This window comes from Canis lupus, chromosome 14, assembly GCF_003254725.2.
Source record: "Canis lupus dingo isolate Sandy chromosome 14, ASM325472v2, whole genome shotgun sequence".
NCBI classification, from domain to species: Eukaryota; Metazoa; Chordata; class Mammalia; order Carnivora; family Canidae; genus Canis; species Canis lupus.
In genome coordinates, this window is record NC_064256.1 from 30,637,965 (window position 1) to 30,657,556 (window position 19,592).

The 19,592-nt window shown below is 34.0% G+C and overlaps 1 protein-coding gene across 1 annotated transcript in view; it reads right to left on the reverse strand.

Annotated features, from left to right (window-relative positions):
• The window catches only part of CRPPA (CDP-L-ribitol pyrophosphorylase A), a gene marked incomplete at its 5' end in the record, with an annotated part of 293,261 nt that overhangs the window by 111,251 nt on the left and 162,418 nt on the right, over positions 1 to 19,592 (reverse strand). The gene's annotated exons all lie outside the window — the stretch shown is intronic.

A 19,592-nucleotide genomic window follows, 5' to 3' on the forward strand; every position in this document is an offset into this window, starting at 1 on the left:
ATTTAAGAAACTCTCAAGAATTATAATTTGTTCAGTTACATGTATTTATTATCTAGAAGCATTTTAAAATCTACTCCACCCTAAAACTCTTATACTAATCCTTTCCCTTCCTCTGGTAATTCATATAAAAATATGCTTTATAGAAAATATACAACAAAATCCTATGACGTTCTTTCTGTAACACAAGGGAATGAGTTTTCACCTATCACATTGCATTTTGCTTTCCAGGAAAAGCATTTAAATAACATCCATTTTAAAACAGAATTATGTGAGGACATGTATGTGTGTTAATTCAGTAGATATTCAGTCACTATTTCCTGGACCTTTTCATTATAGTTCATTGAAGACATACATATATAGTTGCTTCCTCCTTTTTTTTTTTAGTTGCTTCCTCCTAAAATCTAAAGGGACACTACAGACTTTTTTCCTTAAAAAATGCTCCATCCATTAAAAAATGAAGATAATAGAAAAGAAAAAAAAAAACAGAAAAGAAAAACTGAAAGATAAAAAGCACAAAGGGTCTCAGGCTCTACTATCTACTGAATAATTGAAGTAAAGACAATGTGACCCTATGAACTTGAATTCACCCTTCCCTAGCAGTGATTCCCTGAAAACTTATAAAGATGAAGTTTCAGATTTTTTACCAACCAACAATGCTTACAGCAAATATAATTTGAGACTGGTGAACCATAGCCAGGCTGGAATAATTGTGAGTGAACTATAAATGGTAGACTTTCCTTTAGTGTAATTTAACTTGTAACCAGGTGTTTCCCTAGCTGAGACCTGGAAGCTAACATCTATCAGCTAACTCCTACATGTAGCTTGAGCCTTCTAGAAGGATGGCTCATACACCACCTTCTGTGATTTCCTCCCCTTACCCTTAAGAAGGTGGAGAAAAAATGGAGGGGGGGAAAAAAAGCAACCCCTACTAGTATGAAATTATGAGCTCAAGAAGCTAAGCTGAAGAAACATGCCCATCTCTCCCTTTTCTCCTGTTTTGTAGTCTTTTATGATGTTGCACAAACTAGTGATACAGGCTTCTTCTAGTCTTAAGAGTTTAAAAATATCTATCTGAAACTAAAATTGTTGGCTGGGGGCTTGCCAGAAAAAAAGGCTAATTCTCCAAACTCCAGGCAATTTATGAAATTGCAATCATGTTATGAATCTAAAGCTCGGGGACTGAGACTAAGACTCTCTCCTGGGCCCATACCGCCAGATCATTACATAGCCCCATACCATCTGGACTAAGGAACAACACTGCTGTTCGGAGTTATAAGCCTCATGGTACTATTTAACTCTTTTACCTGTGTAATTATTTGCAATATTTAGATACAATAAAATGCCAGGAGTCACCATGCCCAACATAATTTATGTGAATGAGAGGTCTTGGAGTTTTGCAATGCATAATCCAGGCAACCTTAAAGCTAGCCTAGATAGTTAATGAGGGAAAATAGACATTTCTTGTTTAATACAAGTCCTCCTAACAAATCTTCAGTTCTGAAAAATCTCACAGTAAAATAAAGGGGGGGGGGGGTGCAGAAAGGGTTTGTGAAAAAAAATAGCACAAGGAGCAGTAAAGACAAGACCACTCTACTTTGTAATTACAGCCTCCAAAGAGATTTAAAATGCACAGAAATTAAAGAACGGAAATGCTGGTAACATACTAAATGGAGAAGGAATGATGGATACAACCAGGAATGGAGCTCTACAGTGCAAAGCTGCCATTGAACTTGGACCAGGAGGAAGCACCTGCCCAGGGAACCTCTCTGCAAAGTCAGAGATGGGAACAGGTGCTCAACTTTCGATTTTCTTAAAAAAGTGTCCTAAAAGTGATCCTAAAGTTAATAACAACTTTGGGAACGTAAAAGTGGTAGAACTAAAACTCTTGACAAGAATAAACTATATTGGAATGAAAAAGATAAAGTGTGCTGAATCTGTGTATCGCTTTTTTTTTTTAAGGACAGAAATTAGTGATCCTATACTGAGTTAACTTAATGAATTATGTATATTAAAAATTATGGTATTTAATTAAAGCTATATACAACTATATTGTGTAGTTTTTGAACTTGCAGAGGGAGAAAAGGATTATCTATATCAATGCAGCAAATAATTGGAGGAAATTAAAGAAGCAAATAAAACAACCGGCAAAAAGCAGTAACAAAATAGGCTTGTAGAAAGAATCTCAAATATGAAAGTAATACAAATAAATTGAACACACCTAAGTCTTTCCTAAATAACAGATTTATCATATTGGATTTTTAAGGAAAATCTAACAATATGCTAGTTATAAGACAAATGTCTAAAGCAAACTATCCTGGGGATCCCTGGGTGGCGCAGCGGTTTGGCGCCTGCCTTTGGCCCAGGGCGCGATCCTGGAGACCCGGGATCGAATCCCACGTCGGGCTCCCAGTGCATGGAGCCTGCTTCTCCTTCTGCCTGTGTCTCTGCCTCATTCTCTCTCTCTCTCTGTGACTATCACAAATAAATAAAAAAAAAAATAAAGCAAACTATCCTGAAAAGCACAAAATAAAAGGATGAACAAGACATGCTTTGCAAACATTACCAAAAAATGAAAGCTGTAGCAATATTATTCATTTTAGTTTAAGACAAAAACTATTAATTCACATAAAGAGGAATAGGGCATAATAAAAAAACAAGCAAAATTATAATAATCATAGCCTTATTAAGATAGATTTGAATACACAAAATATATTTTTTAAAGATTTTATTTATTTATTCATGAGAGACACAGAGAGAGAGAGGCAGAGACACAGGCAGAGGGAGAAGCAGGCTCCATGCAGGGAGCCCGATGCGGGACTCGATCCCAGGTCTCCAGGATCACACCCCAGGCCGCAGGTGGCACCAAACCGCTGCACCACCGGGGCTGCCCTGAATACACAAAATATTTGACTGAATTATGAGAACACACAGTCTCAGTCAATAAACATTGATGTTCAATGACAGTTGTCTCAGAAACTAACGTACCAAACATATTAAAAACAAAACAAAATTCGAATAGCTTCTGCTTCTGGTGAAGCAGCTAAACTGAGGGGTTTTATGTCTCCTTCCAAGATTATAATTTTATTCCTGTTTTGCTGGCTGTTGTGATCTAGGAAAAGTTGCATATGAACTAATGTCAACTTCCAAAATACACAGACTAAATGCCCATATTCATTGATCCTGCAAAAGCTAATTTTTTTTCAGACACATGTAACATAGCAAAAATACTTGGTGAACTGAAAAACAAAGCACAGTCAGTTTTTTAAAGTTCCCACCAAGTCATGAAACGTCACTCTAGGGCTGAAGACTTACTCCAGCTAAAGATCCGTCAGACACAACATACCCTAGTTCCTCAGAAAGATAAAAGATAATGGCATGTAAAGAAAGCAGTAGGCCAATGTTATTCACCACCGATTCCATGGATTAAGGAAACGATGCATAAAAGTGAATTCTAGGCAAACTATTCATTCATCTACAAATTGCCTATGTTATTCCATCAAACCATCAAACAATGCTACCCATTAAGTAACCTATATTTAGAGGGAAACTTTTAGAAATGTACTAAAATATAAGAATGTGCTCAACATTGTACTAAATGACATCAACTTTTAAAGAAACAGATATGGATATTGACCTTATGAAATGTATTACCAGGTTGACAAAATTCAAGCTTGAAGAAGTAGGATGCATATCAAAATTCTCTTTCACTAAATGGGAAGGCCTGATAACATCATGATTAACAGAAGAAAAATCTCCAGCAGACGTTATTTCCTAAGGCCAATACTATGAAACTTAGGCACATACTTTACATTGTGCTACTAATTTTGAACTTCTAAAATACATGTTACTTATGAGTTCCAGGAAAAAACTCAGTTGGTACAATAATGCAATCAATTATAATTTTAAAGACAAGGCAGGTTTATACAACTACAGCAGAGGATTACAAAATGATTATGATAGCTCAAGAGAAATGTAAATGTTTTCACCTTAATAAAACAAACTTACAGCATAGTCAGTCCTGCATCCATTGAAATGTAGCAAAACATTTCATCTAGGTTGAGTTCTGCACATTTGCTTATAGCTACACCAAGTAGATATTCCTTGATGTCTTTTTGAACTGCTCACTCATTTGCTATGTGTAAATTACAGCAACAATTATTTCCTCCTTAGGATGCCATTTCTAATAAGTTTTATTTCATACAGATATTTAAAAAGTTAAAATATCTCCCCCTCCAAAATAATGTGTTTTTTTTTTTTTTTTAACACAGCAAATTCACTCCTATAAACTAGCAAACTGCTTAAACATTTAACATATGGGTAGCTTCATGGCTTTGTGGGTGGGCAAGGTTTCTGGCACTCATAGTTTGGAAAATGCTCCTCTGTGCCTCATGTCTTCTACATTCAGTTCTACACATGCTTTATATTTGTCTAGTAACTATTTAATATATCCCTGGCCCCAGATGAATTGCCATTGTTTTATACTTTAATATGTAATTTTTCATCTGTCTCTGAGGACAGGTACATTAATTAAAGAATAATTAATATAAAATACAATATTCTTTAAAACCTCAGGAATGTTCCATAACCCCACATTTAACACTTCTGCCTCATTCCAGAGGCCCATGTTAACAGGCCTAGAGAAGGGAGTCAGGAATTGTGGTAGGAGAGGAAATAGGAGAGGACTTTGTTTATTTGAATAAGTCAATTTTTAATAAGAAGTCAATCTTCGAAGCATCAGTATATATACAAATACACACTGCTTAATGCCCACCAAAGTGGAAGGAAGGATGGTCAAAATAAAAGTTATGGTAATTATCAAATAATTAAGTTAGGAAGCATTGGTAGATAGACCAGAGACCCTCTGAATCTATACAACAAATATGGCAAAATTGCCTACACAAAATTATTTGTGTACAGAAAAGTAAATTGTGTAAATCAGGCCCATCATCTCACAACATTGCTTTTCAAAAGAAATACAGGGAGATCTAACAATAGATGAAACCAAAGTCAACACTAAGCAGATCAAAGTAAGACTTTATTTTAAGGATTAAAAAAAAACTTTAGAGAAAATTGATGAACTGTACTTTTAATTTTTAACTGCACTTTTAAAAAGAAAAAGGAACAAGCTTCTAATGTTGAATCGTTTCATTTTGGAACAAGCTTAAATCAATGTCATCAAGCAATTCAATACATAATTCTGATGAATAGAAGCTAATTAAAAGTTGCAAGCTATCATAAAAATTCAGAGCAAATGTTTAACAACTCATCTATAAATCTTAAAATAGGGCAGCCAGGGTGGCTCAGCGGTTTAGCGCTGCCTTCAGCCCAGGGCCTGATCCTGGAGACCCAGGATCGAGTCCCACGTCAGGCTCCTGCATGGAGCCTGCTTCTCCCTCTGCCTGTGTCTCTGCCCCCCCCACCCACCCCCTTCTCTCTCTGTGTCTGTCATGAATAAATAAATAAATAAAATCTTTAAAAAAAATCTTAAAATACCAGCAAAACTATTAGGTTGAGAAATGAGGCATTTAACACAAGTAGTAAATAAACAGTATTTTGCATTAAAATATTAGCCATACAAAGTTTTAAATGTTTCTATTGATTCAAATAACTAAAAAGTAATTAAGTTTTATAGTATCAAGACAAATGTTATACTTATATACCCATTTTGTTTCAGATCCTTATGTGCAATATCAAAGAAGTAACAAGAACTTCACATTTTTAAACAGTAGGAAAACCTAATATAGCATGAAAACATGTCTAATTTTTTTTTCAGATTTCACAAGGTATTTCTCGTATAAGGACAGAACTCTGCCACTGTTAATATTACGGGACAATTACCTGAAGCATTATATACATCTGCAATTAAAATCTGTACCATCCACAACAAATTTTAGAATCAAAAGATAACAGCAAGCCCAATGATTAATATGAAAACACTGATCTGTTGAGCTAATATTTAAAATATATCATTCAAGTAAGTTATAAAAACCAGGTATGTGGTTCTTCACTTAGTATAATCCTCTTATATATTTTAATTATTTGTCAAAATTTTATTTTACATGATAAAGTTTATTACAGATTAACCAACAATCTGTAATTATTATCAAGTTTGTCTACAGGTCATTTAGATACACATTACATGATATGTTTAAAAAATAAATAATGATTATTTTTGTAGTTAACAAAGGTACCTTACTTATGCTAAGCACTACAAAGTCCATTTAAATTTATAAAAATTGATACTGCATTTTTAAAAAATATATTTATTTATTTATTCATAAGAGACACAGAGAGAGAGGCAGAGACCCAGGCAGAGGGAGAAGCAGGTTCCCCACAGGAGCCCAATGCAGGTCATGATCCTGGAACCCAGGATCACTCTCTGAGCCAAAGGCAGACACTCAGCTACTGAGCCACTCAGGAGTCCCGATACTGCTTTTATATACCTACTTTGTTAAGTGATTTTTGACATTTTTAATATGTTTCAAAAGTCAAAACAATAAAAAACCTTTTCAGAAGATAAGGTGTTTTGAATACTATATAGCAAAAACGAAAAGTATTCACAAACATGATCAAGGAGGGATCCCTGGGTGGCGCAGCGGTTTGGCGCCTGCCTTTGGCCCAGGGCGCGATCCTGGAGACCCGGGATCGAATCCCACGTCGGGCTCCCGGTGCATGGAGCCTGCTTCTCCCTCTGCCTGTGTCTCTGTGCCTCTCTCTCTCTCTGTGACTATCATAAATAAATAAAAATTAAAAAAAAAAAAAAAAAAAAAAAAAACAAACATGATCAAGGAGATCAAAACACAGGTATAGGATGTCTGTAAGCCATATTAACATAGCCTCCAGAGATTCATCCTATGCTTTTAAGCATGGCAAAAATCATTTAAGAATCCTGGTAATTAACAAATTTTGAACGATTTCAGGAATATTCATGTGGTAGCATTTAATAACCTCAGCTCTCTTTGATACCAGGACATTCATATTGCAAATAACCAAAAGCAATAGAAACACAGCAAATTAAGAACTTATTAATATTGCTTTTAAATTATTTGATAAATTTATAGAATTATATAAAAGGTACATAAAAATTGTGCTAATTAGTCTCAGAGGAAAATACAATTCCCCCAAATTTCAATTACAGTGCTTCCAATAACAAATCAGAAGATCAGTGGTGCTTTGGACTATTTATGATTAAAACAAAGTGCTAACTAAACTGTTTCTTTCTGAAAACATTTTTTTTTTCATATATCTACATTATGTAAGAGAACTGACCTGGGACACCTGAGGGGTGCAGTCAGTAAAGCTTTCGACTCATGGTCATGAGATCTCAGGGTCATGAGATCAAGCTCTGTGTTGGACTCTGTGCTCAGCTTTCCCTCTGCACACTTCCCCCTCAAAAATAATAAGTATATCTTTCATAAAAAAATAGAATTAGCCCAATAGAAAGGGCGGTCAAATAAAACATAGCCTAAAACTACAATGCCTACTAAAGTAGTCACACTAGCCAGATGTGACTATTTACATTTAAATTCAAATTTATTAAATGTAAATAAAACTGAAAATGCAGGATACCTCAAGTGCTCACAGCAACAGGTGGCTACCACATATATGAGTATAGCAATCAAACATTTCATCATTGCAGAAAGTGCTAATCAGCTGTACTTATCCAGAACAAAAGCAGCTTGTATCATGTCATGCTCATCATATAACCTATTAATTTTTTTTTGGTCACTAACTCATGGGTCTGTGCTATAAAAAGGATTTTCTTTCCTGACTAAATGTTATGTTACTAGTTAAAATCCTACTACTAGGCAGCCCTGGTGGCTCAGCGGTTTAGCGCTGCCTTTGGCCCAGGGTGTGATCCTGGAGACCTGGGATCAAGTCCCACATCAGACCCTCTGCATGAAGCCTGCTTGTCCCTCTGCCTGTGTCTCTGAGCCTGTGTGTGTGTGTGTGTGTGTGTGTGCGTGTGTGTGTGTCATGAATAAAAAAAAGGAAAAAGAAAAAGAAAAAACCACTGATCTACCATCATTATTTAAAAAAAAAAATCTTACTAGTAACAGTACTAGAAAAATTTTATCTGGAATATACAGAGTCTGACCTAAAACAGACTGAGCTTTTTCTTATTTACATATTGAATAAATTTCTGAAAATGTGAATGAGTATGAATGTATGAAAATGAAACTCTTAAACTGAGTTGGGTCCAGCTTCTATTTCTGCCTAAGTAGGAGTGATAGGGACCAAGTTCACCTTTCCACTTCAAACCAGTCAGAAAAGTACACAAACTACACAAAGCAAAGACCTTGAAGACATGATACACCTGGCAACAAGCAACGGCTCTGAGAGATGAGGAAAAAATGAGTTGAGCCCTATATTTGTACCAATTTCCTTCCTTAAAACAGTTTCCAGGCTATGGTACACTGAAGGGAAAGGTGGACATGTGAGTTTCAGGGCCTACAGAGATAAGGGCAGATAGAGTTCCAGAGAGGAGGAAAGTGCACAGAATGAGAAGGCTGCCGATGATCAGATTCTTTCTCTCCCAAAGTGAGAAAAATCCACTGAAGGAGATTAGATGGAACAGTGCCTAATGTACACCCAAGGTCAGGAATAATGGTGACAGCCATCAGCCAGACTGGAGGACTTCATAATGTACAGGGCATTAGGTAGAAGGGTCTTGCCTCAGTTGTTAAGAATGATTAAACATACATTAAATATACTAATTAGTTTGACCTAAAAATCATAGAAACAATATCTAAAAAGACCAAACCATTTCCAATTAACTAGGAAAAAAGCAAAAAAAAAAAAAAAAAAAAAAAAATCCAGTACCCAGCAAGGTAAAATTCACAAACTCTAATAGGTATTAAAAAAATGCCAAAAAAGGAGAAAAATATGACCCCTAAGGAGAAAAATTAATCAAAACCAACTCAGGAGTGACACATTCATTAGAATAGAAAAGGACATTAAAATAATTTTACAACTATATTCCATTTGTTCACAAAGAATGCATGTATTAAGTAGAAAAAGAGAAGATGTAAAAGAGGCCTACATCTAACTTATAAAGATGAAATTATCATTTGAGATTTTAAAAAATACACTAGAGGAGATGGACAGCAGAAGATTGCAGAAGATGAGTAAATTTAAAAATACAGCAATAACAACTTTTAAAAATGAAATAGGATTCAATGAAAAAAAGGAAAAATAAACAGAGCATTAGGAGATGTGAATCAACTTCAAATAATATAATATATATAATGTATAGATAATTGGAGTTCCCAGTTAACTGTGAAGAACAGAAAAAAATATGGCTGGAAATTTTTCCAAATTACATGAAAATTAAAAATCCAAATGGCACACTTTAAACACATACACACATGCACACTTTCAGGCATATAAAGCAGCAGGAAAATACCCACAAGAAGGAAGGACATTAATACATCACCTGAAACTCAGAACTGATATCAATGTGCCAATTATCACACAAGGATATTAAAATGGGTACCATAACTGTACCTTATACATTCAAAAGTTAACTAGGAAAATAGATATAAAAAGGTAAAAAGGACACAAATCAAACTTCTAGAAATGAAAACTATAATGCCTAAGATGAAAGACACACTGTTTTATGTTGTTGTTGTTATTGTTTTTAATTCAGGCCTGTGCAAGTCTGCATACATATAATGGTACAAGGGGGTACACCCTCACAGCATATATATGCTGAACTCAACTGAATAGCTACCCAGAGCTAAGAAACATCTGCTTGGCACATGCACTCTTCAGGGAATAAGAATAAACTGAGAAACAAAGATGAGTGAGTGAAATAACACATTCTGTTGATTTAATACAATCTTAACATTTATTGTAGATTTGAAGGTATCTTTTCTTCAATTTTATATTTATGACAAGTACACAAACTATTCACTTTCAGGCTTCTGGGTTCATTTAACTGAAGAAGACAGACTCTAAGAAAAAACATTTCTTTAACTGTTAATATTATAATTATCCATTAGTATAATTTATTATTAAGTTTATTACAAAATACAAATAAAATGAAGGAAAAAACTAGGAAAAGAAACCTCCAACTATAATCCATAATCTTGGCTTTCAAATTTTGTCTTCATCAAATAACCTAGTATTTCTTTTTAAATATATAACTGTCATACATGAGAACTAAAAGATAAAATTAATGTTCGTAAATACATTTTTAGAAAGCTTATATAGTAAGCTTTTTTTTCTTTTTTTTTCTTTTTTTTCTTTTTTTTTTCTTTATATAGTAATCCACATAGAATTTATTTTAATATAAATATAATAAGGAAGAGTCCTCCAAAAATGTTGGAAAATTACCTCCAAATTCAATTTATAAGAGAAAAATAGATATCCTCTTAGGATTGAGAAACATTTCAAAGGTTAATGTTACTTTTTAGGGTAAATATAGGAAATAAGACAAAAATCAGTCATTTATAGACACAATAAGATGTGCTTCCTAATATGAAGCATAAAGATATAACTCACAAAATCTAAAAACTCATTTATGTAAGTTAGACAATTATAGTTGCTGAGTGGAAACAAAATTTCTTACTCTAAAAGGCAACATGGGGAAAAAAATGAACCACACTAAAAAGAAGGATAACATAAATCAAGACAGTAAAATTCATAAAGTTTAAATTTATTCATAGCAAATAATACCCTAAAAACTAATGTAGATATTTTTCTCCTTAATGAAACATAGCTATTTCTTAAGATGCAATTTCTATTTACTTCCTCATACCTAGCCACCTTCATTTCTGTAAGTCACCACAAAGCATTTATTTGTTGTAGGCAACATTGAAACAAGATGAAATAGGAAACACCAAGGACTAGAAATGCCAAGGCAAGTTCAAGTCAATAAATATTTCTGAATGCCTACATGTGCTGATTGGAAAAGGGGAAAAGACTCTGAGCACAGGGGTACTAAGGAAGGATTACAATAAGAAATATTATCAAATTCTAAAAATAGTAAGAGTCAGGAAAGAAAAAACATTAGAGAAATTGGGTCTTAGGTCAAAAACCTCACCAGACTCAACACACATCTGTCAAGTAATATGGTGCATGTGCTACAAGAGTTCACTACCAGAGGGCAAATTACTCAGTAAGGAAATGAGAATCAAGATGATAAAACTAAGCAAGAACCAGACCAGGCCAAGGCTTTATGATCTGATTGAGCTTTGTCCAGTAGGGGATGAGGAGCCTCTATAAGGTTTTAATAAATAGTATGTCCTCATTAGCAGTTAGCAAAATCTGTGATAGTAGCAATGAGGATAGTAGCACTGAGACAAGAGAGAGACTGTTAGGAGGAACAGCTCTTGAAGACAAGATGGTAAATTCCATTTTTTTTTTTAACATCATGTACTTGAACATTCTGAAAGGAATGATGACTGGAGATAAAACATACAAATTGGCACATGAGTGATACTTCACATCAGGAGACTTGATGACCCAGAGAGTATATGCCTATTAAAGAAATGTCTAACAGGTATTTTAGGTAAAGGTATCAAGTAACAGTGGCAAATAGGTCATTTAAGATTGAAAATCTAAACCAAAGTCTGGGAAACTATAGCCCACATGTCCAATCCAGTCTCTTGGCCTATTTTTGTAAATGAAGTTTTACTGGAACACAGCCACATCCTTTCCTTTACATCTTATCTACAGCTACTTTGGCACTACAATGGAAGAGTCCAGTAGTTCTAACAAAGACAATATTGGCTCAAAAAGCCTAAACTTTGTTTACTATCTGGCTCTGTACAGGAAAAATTTGCTAACTCTTAACATAAAAAAAATTGTCTCAATCCAGGCACAGAAAATGACCTGGATTTTCTCTTATAAGAGCATCCTACTCCTACTAAGTGGTTTTTAAGATCCTTTTCTTCAACAATCTAGGTTTCTATTTCTCAAAGGGGGCAAGTATTGACATTCCTAAAAACATCAATTGCTAAAAATAAAATGAGCACAATGAAATAAAATGAGCATAATGGAATCTATGAAATTCAACTCTCAGGATTGCTCTGAGGATTAAATAGGATCATTTATACTAAAAGGAAAGAATCATGATTCATTATTTCAAGTAGTCAGTTAAGTGTATATTATTACCAACATTAACATAATTATACTAATAATAAGCATTAGCAGGACACATTTGCAGAGGGAGAAGAGGGCCTGAGGATTATAAATGTAGTAGGAGTTCCATTTCTTAGAAATTGGATGAGCAAAACACACAAGATCACAGTTCTCACTGACGGAGCAAAAAAACAGAACTCAATCATTACCATTAACACATTAAATTAAAAAAAACTGATATCTCCAGTTGTCTCTCAAAAAATCTAGAAATGGTACAATATTCAGAGTACTTAGAAGAAACATGCAGGTGACTTAAACCAGTCCAGTCATTTCCAAAAAAGAATTTTCTAATGCCAACTCTAGGATTATCTTGGCAATACTTGCTGCATTCCACCTTAGCAGGTATCAGTGAGTCAAGTATCCCAGCATTTAAGTATAAGCTTCAAAACCCCATAAAATAAAACCTCTGCTGCCTGAAAATTTAATCATACTATACTTTATAAAAGTATCACATACAAACTTACTGCAAACAGGGTTCAAGCCAAAGCATGTTTGGATGAAGAAGCTTTTTGCACTAATTCCGTCACCTTTCTATACTTTCAATAAAAGAACAGTTCAGGCTTTCCAGAAACTGCAGAAGTCATCTTTTTTTAAGTGGCTATCAATTTTTATCCTAAAAGAATAGTGCTTACACTTTATAATATTCTTATCATCTTCCTGCCTGATAATGATTCAACCTATTAACAAGGTTTTGATTTTTTTGTTTTCAGTTGTGTTTTTCTTTGAATATGAAATGTTGGCACAGGAAAGATTCCATAAAACAACATGATCCATCATACACATACTATGTAAGACTTAGCAAAAACATTATAATATGAAGAGTTTTTAAAAATTGTGCCTATACCTGGAATTCTATTAAAAATCAAGTGTTAAGGAAACCATAGAAGAATGTGCTTTGTCTCTCCAAGTTGACTTTAGGCTAAGAGATTCTGTACATACACACACACACACACACGTGAATAGAAAGCTTCTGAATAGGAGTGTAATCTAAATACCTCTGTGAACAAATGTGCAGTAATCATCTGCCTAATTCAACCTTCAGAAACAAACCAAAAGATCCTTCTCTACTGACTCAAATCTTTCATTCACTGTTTCACGATATAAAATTTGAGATTACATCTCCTCTCTCTCATTAAATCAAGCACAAATTCTTAGTGTTTCTACTTAAATATATCTTGCTTCCAGCAATTTCTGCCCAGTCACTCTAAAACAACCCTAGTCTCAGCCAACACCATTATTTCTCTGACTACTGTGATAGCCTCCTAAGTAAACCAAATGCATCAAGGAAACTGTCTGGTCACTTTAACATGTTCTCTGTGCTGTATCCATGAAGTAAATAAAAATCTGATTATATCAGCTTCTACTGAGCAGGGCTGCTTCATAAAATTCAAACTTACAAGGCCCATCTTGACCTTCATCTACCTATTCCTCAAACCTTCCCAATGTGTGGTTCAGTCTGTGTTAGATTCACTGGCTCTTTCTATGCTGACTATTCCATGTGCTACTCTGGCCATAGAAAAATGCTATTCCCCTACCCCTGACAGACATGGACCTACTCAGTCTTCCAAATTTAATATTCCTCTCATATCCTTAAGATCTCTACTATGGGCAGCCCAGGTGGCTCAGCCAGTTTGGCACCGCCTTCAGCTCTGGGCCTGATCCTGGAGACCCGGGATGGGGTCCCACATTGGTCTCCCTGCGTGGAGCCTGCTTCTCCCTCTGCCTGTGTCTCTGCCTCTCTGTGTGTGTGTCTCTCTAATGAATAAATGAATTTAAAAAAATAAAATAAAATAAGAAAGATCTCTTCTGATCATCTATTCTAGGCTTTTCTGTCCCCGTCCCCCTTTTTTTTCTTTTGAGAGAGGGAGGAGGTGGAGGTAAGGGCAAAGGTAGAGAGCGAGAGAAAGAGAACACTGTAAGCAGGCTCCACACCCAGTGCAGAGCCCCAGTGCTGGGCTCCATCTCATAAGTCTGAGATCATGACCTGAAACAAAATCAAGAATTGGATGCTTAATTGACTAAGCCATTCAGGTCATTCAGGTGCCCCATTTCTGCCCTTTCTTCAAAGAGATTTAGTTAAAACTCTTAACATGGAGATGATGAATAGAAAGAACAGTGATCAGGATGTTGTGATCACTTCCCCAGCTAACTCTGGCCATTTGATTAAACTTGTGTTATTGAAAATTCTTCATCTTTGAAACAAAATAAATAAAATTATTTCCTTATATTAAGATAAAATGATCTGGGCAGCCCCGGTGGCACAGCGGTTTAGCGCCATCTGTAGCCCGGGGTGTGATCCTGGAGACCCAGGATCGAGTCCCACATCGGGCTTCCTGCATGGAGCCTGCTTCTCCCTCTGCCTGTGTCTCTTCCTCTATCTCGCTCTCTCTGAATGAATAAATAAATAAATCTTTTAAAAAAAAAAAAAAAAGATAAAATGATCTGAAACACTCTTCTAAAGATGCAATTTTTTTAAAAATTACATTAAATAGCATATATGTACATCAAAATACCTGTCACACAGATGTTCAGCAAATGTTATATTTATCTATATTAAGTCATCAGTTAAGTAATAAAGAGAATAGGATATTCACTCTAAGGCACTAAGTACACTGTACCTAAAATAAGTTAAAATGAATAGATAAGAAGATGCTCTAGTACTTTAATGATTAAGGAATCATTCTCAGAAGGTAGGATAGACATGAATGGATAGATTCTTGGAGTGGAGGGAAGATTAATCTTGCAATTTCCCATTTTAAAGAGACAAAGAAAAAAGGAAAAAATAATGAAAGCAAAATGGAACGTTTAGACTTAACCCCAAAAAAGTGTACTACAGGGCAGCCCCGGTGGCGCAGCGGTGTAGCGCCACCTGCAGCCCGGGGTGTGATCCTGGAGACCTGGGATCGAGTCCCACATCGGGTTCCCTGCATGGAGCCTGCTTCTCCCTCTGCCTGTGTCTCTGCCTCTCTCTCTTTCTGTGTGTCTCTATGAATAAATAAATAAAATCTTTAAAAAAAAAGTGTACTACAAAAAGAAATATGAGAAGAGGAAGAATCAATCAATCAATCAGCCAGAAGTGTTGAGATAAGGATTAAAGTATAAAAAATTCTCAAAATTGGCTCAAGAGAAGTATACTAGACTACCTGATTCATATTTAACATGACTGATATAATCTAAATTGCTTTCCTATATTTGTACATAGAGGACGTGCATATGGGTTATACAACAGCAAAAGGTCTTGATAACACATTCTAGTATGGAAAATATTTTTAGAAAGAGAAGTCACTTAAATGGCTTCAAGGGCACCCCTCTCTGTTGCCAGATAAAGATTCTAAATTAAAATTTAGAGACATGAAGGTTAAATAGACACTTACTTGCAGATCTACTCCTTACGCCTTGATCCCTACTCCAGGTATATCATCCTTAACACATCAAACATCTCCTAAAACTTAAAATAATAGTCAATTCTTTGTTTTTAACACCACCTTTATAACAATGTAATTTATATTCTCCAATAAATAAAATATTTTAAAATAGAATAAAGATATATCAAGCCCAGGGGTGCGTGGGTGGCTCCGTCAGTTAAGTGTACACTGTTAGCTCAAGTCATGATCTCGGTGTCCTGGGATGGAGTCCCATGTCTGGCTACCTGTTTAGTAAGGAGTCTGCTTCTCCCTCTCCCTCTCCCTTTGCCTCTCCCCTCTATATTAAAACCTAATATATATACATATATATTGCTGGAAACAAGATATATTTAAGTAGAAACACTAAGAATATAATATATATATTACATAATATATATTTACCAAGCCTGATTGTAATCTATATAAGAAATCAACATAATATATAGAGAGTATCACATGAAATCATAAAATAAATGATAGTGAAAAGATATTTGGTTCCATCTTTTTAAGGAAGTAGCATAACACCATTAAGCTAAAGGCCAATTTATTTCTATTTAAAATAGAATCCAGTATACAAAAAAACTAGTAGGAGAATTCCCTGGGTATATTTTTTAAAAAACTGAATGATCAAACCAATTACTCAACTCATTTTCTAGGCCTAAAATTAATGTAAGCTGCCTAACAAAGAGATCTAGCTTCATTATTTGCCTCCTGTGCATTTCGTGTTAAATTTTATAAACTGATTTACATGGAAAGCACTAGTAAATAAATTAATAATTAATTTTGCTCATCTGACTGAATTCAGTGAACTGTGCAAATTGGGAAAATAAACAGCTATTTCAAATCCTTGGCTTAATCAAGAAAAATTAATTCACTAAACTTAGAAAAGGTACTCTGGAATTCGTTTCATTTGCATATTCTGTTAGAACACTCTATCTGAAAATAACCATAATTCATTACAAGAATAAATGAAAACTATCAAGGTCTGTCCTAGGACAATGATTTCTTGACACAACATCAGGCCTATCCCAACACAATTGATCTCAGAGAATTTTAATATCCCAGAACAAAAACTCTCCAGTAACCATTTCACCATTAACAAAGATCTCCTAAAACTTGTAATAACAGACAATTCTTTCTATTCACCACCTTCTACAAGAACGACTTCATCGTTCTTCATTTTGGGGTTTGATATGAATCCCTTCCTAAAATTTCAAAAAGATTCTCTTGAGCTATTTTAAACCAGGATTGAGCTATTATTATTTTAGGCAGGAAATACTTTGGGTTTCATTTATTACATGAAAACATTTATAGAATTTACAGAAATGACTGCATTTCTACCATTAAAGCTTTTCACAACCATGAAAGAGAAAACTTTAATGCATCTTAAGTGAAACATAAAAGAAAATCAGTATACAGTAAGATCATCTTTTTCTTAAGGAAAAATAAAAGCTACAGTAACAATATGGTTAAGACTGGAATAGATGGATTTGGATTAAGTCTGTACATGTGCGTGATGCGTGCACACACGTTACACACACACAGCATACCTATTCAAAAATAAACACAAAGTAAGGAACTGCAACATACACACTGTAAAAAGTAAATTGTCAATATGATGGCAGTGAGGATTACAACAGCCAGCTCTTTTGTTTTTCAAAAATTTGTGACCTAAAAACGTATTTCTCAGTCTAGTAATAATAGGGTTAACAGGAGGAAATGTACAGAATAAGTAGTTAAGTAAAAGGTGACAAATATACATGTCTAGGATCTGGTAAGAAATTTAACAGGACCACAGATTTTTATAACTTAAATTCAATAAAGCCTCAATACCTTGTGAAGCAAAGAAAGAAACCATTAGCACTTAAAAGAAGGAATCAATATGTTTTTCCAGTTGTCATTTGTTCTTTATTAGGAAGGAATATTAAATACATATATGTATGTATATTTTTAACCTTTTTCCATATTATTTAACACATTCATGAGAGCATAAAAGTAACAAGTGTATATGATGCATTGCACATTGGATTGATTCCATTACTGGCTCTGCCATTGGTGAGCTGTGGAACCTTCTGGAAACAATTTACATTGCTGACAGTTTCCCCAGATGTGAAAGTATCAAGTGTCAATGGATGGTGGTTTTCTATTTTTTTATTTGCTGACATGTTCAAATATTAAACATTTTGAAGTATTTTAAAGATCATATATTCTGATCTGTTATGTCAATAAACTACTTTCCGGTAACTAGAACTAAATTAGGCACTTTTGAAGGTTTATTTATGTTTTTCAAAGCATTAAAATTCCACATGGTAATTTATGTCCTTTACTAAAGTAAATTCATGAAGAGATTCCTATCTCTCATAAAGCACCAATAAAATTATTGTCTACATAGTCAAAAAAAAAATTAGAGCTCTCATGCAATTATCCAGATAATTACCATGAAATTATTTTGTAATGAGGAAGTGATAAAAAACTTTATCAAGTAAAAGAGTTTGTTTCCTTTCTCAGTTTTGAACTTTTAATTATGTTTGTTGCCAATTTCTTTCTGCTTTTAAAAATTAAATATTTCATTGGGGTCTATTATATGAAACAGCTTTGCACACTGAGAAAATGAGCTTTAAGTAAGAATAAACTGTCCATTATCTCAATTATTAATAGTAGGAAAGGATGTTTTGTGCAAACCTTGCCAGATCCAAATAAATTAAAATCTTTCCTTTACTTTCTGCACCTGGGAAGGAATTTTTTGAAAGTTTTACAATTGGTTTTATTATAATCCTGGCTAGAAAACAGCAATAGTTATTTGCTTCCTGAAATTCTCTTCTCCTTTGCTGGAAAAAAAAAATAGCTCCCTGATCATTAATTTCTAAGCAAAAAAACGTAGACTAAATTCAGGTTCTTAAAACTTTTGAGTCTTGTTAATTTAGGTAAAAGCCTATTTTCTTTGGTGGGCAGAGTTTTTGATTTTTAGATCAGAAACTATGAATTTACCTTTTATTACTTTAATATTTTAATATATTACTTTATTTTTCTAAGTATTTACTCATCATTAATTAAATAGTGAACAAAAACAAATGAAAGGAGTAGAAAATAAAGAAATGAACATGTCCCATGTTGACAACTATTGTATCATGTGATTCCACGAAAATTTTCAGATAATCCTTTTGAGAGCTGCAATCTGAAAAAGGTACTAGCTGTATATCCCCCCACTGGTAACTGCAAGGCTAACAGTAATTTTAGTCTACTCCAGATAAACACCTTTCCTGATAACTTATAATGATAGATAAAACAGTACCAGAAATGACATTTGAAAAAGGCTCTCAAAACAGAGCTCCTTCATAATTCAACTTAACAAAAGAAAGCATTAGTTTTCATGTTTATAAGGTTTTTCTTGTTAAAAGATATAGGAAAGAATCTACATTTTTGAAATTCCTTTATGCTAATCAGTCTCTAATAAAAAAAAAAAAACCAACTTTTTTTTTTTCTTTCAAGTTAGGAGCATTTTCCTAGTACAGGACATGCTTGTTATCCGATTACGTGTTTCCAAAGGTTTACAGTTAAAAGCCACGAAGCATAAAAAATGTCATCCTAAAGTAGATGTAGATTCAATGAGAAATAAAAATTTGTAAATTGATCCCATGCAACTATACCTGTCCACTTTAAGAACAGCATCTATTTTAGCCCAGATAGTTAACATTATCAGTCTCCAGCTGATTACAGAAGTTTGAATTCTGATGATTTAATATAGTTACAATAAAATTAAGTTACATTTACCAAAACTTTGGATTTTATTAAATTGATCAATTTAACATTGGCAAACTCTTTAAATCCTAATCAGCACCATCAATAAATGAGAACTTGACTAAATTAGACTACTTAAAATAAATAAGAGTAATGACCTATTGGATGTATGCCAAAGAGAATTCTGAACTGTGTATCAATAAAATCTATTTTAACAAAACTAAAGATATTCACAAATATTATTTGTAAAAATGATCACTTGAAATGAAGGATGTCACAATTTATCATATAATGTTCACAAGA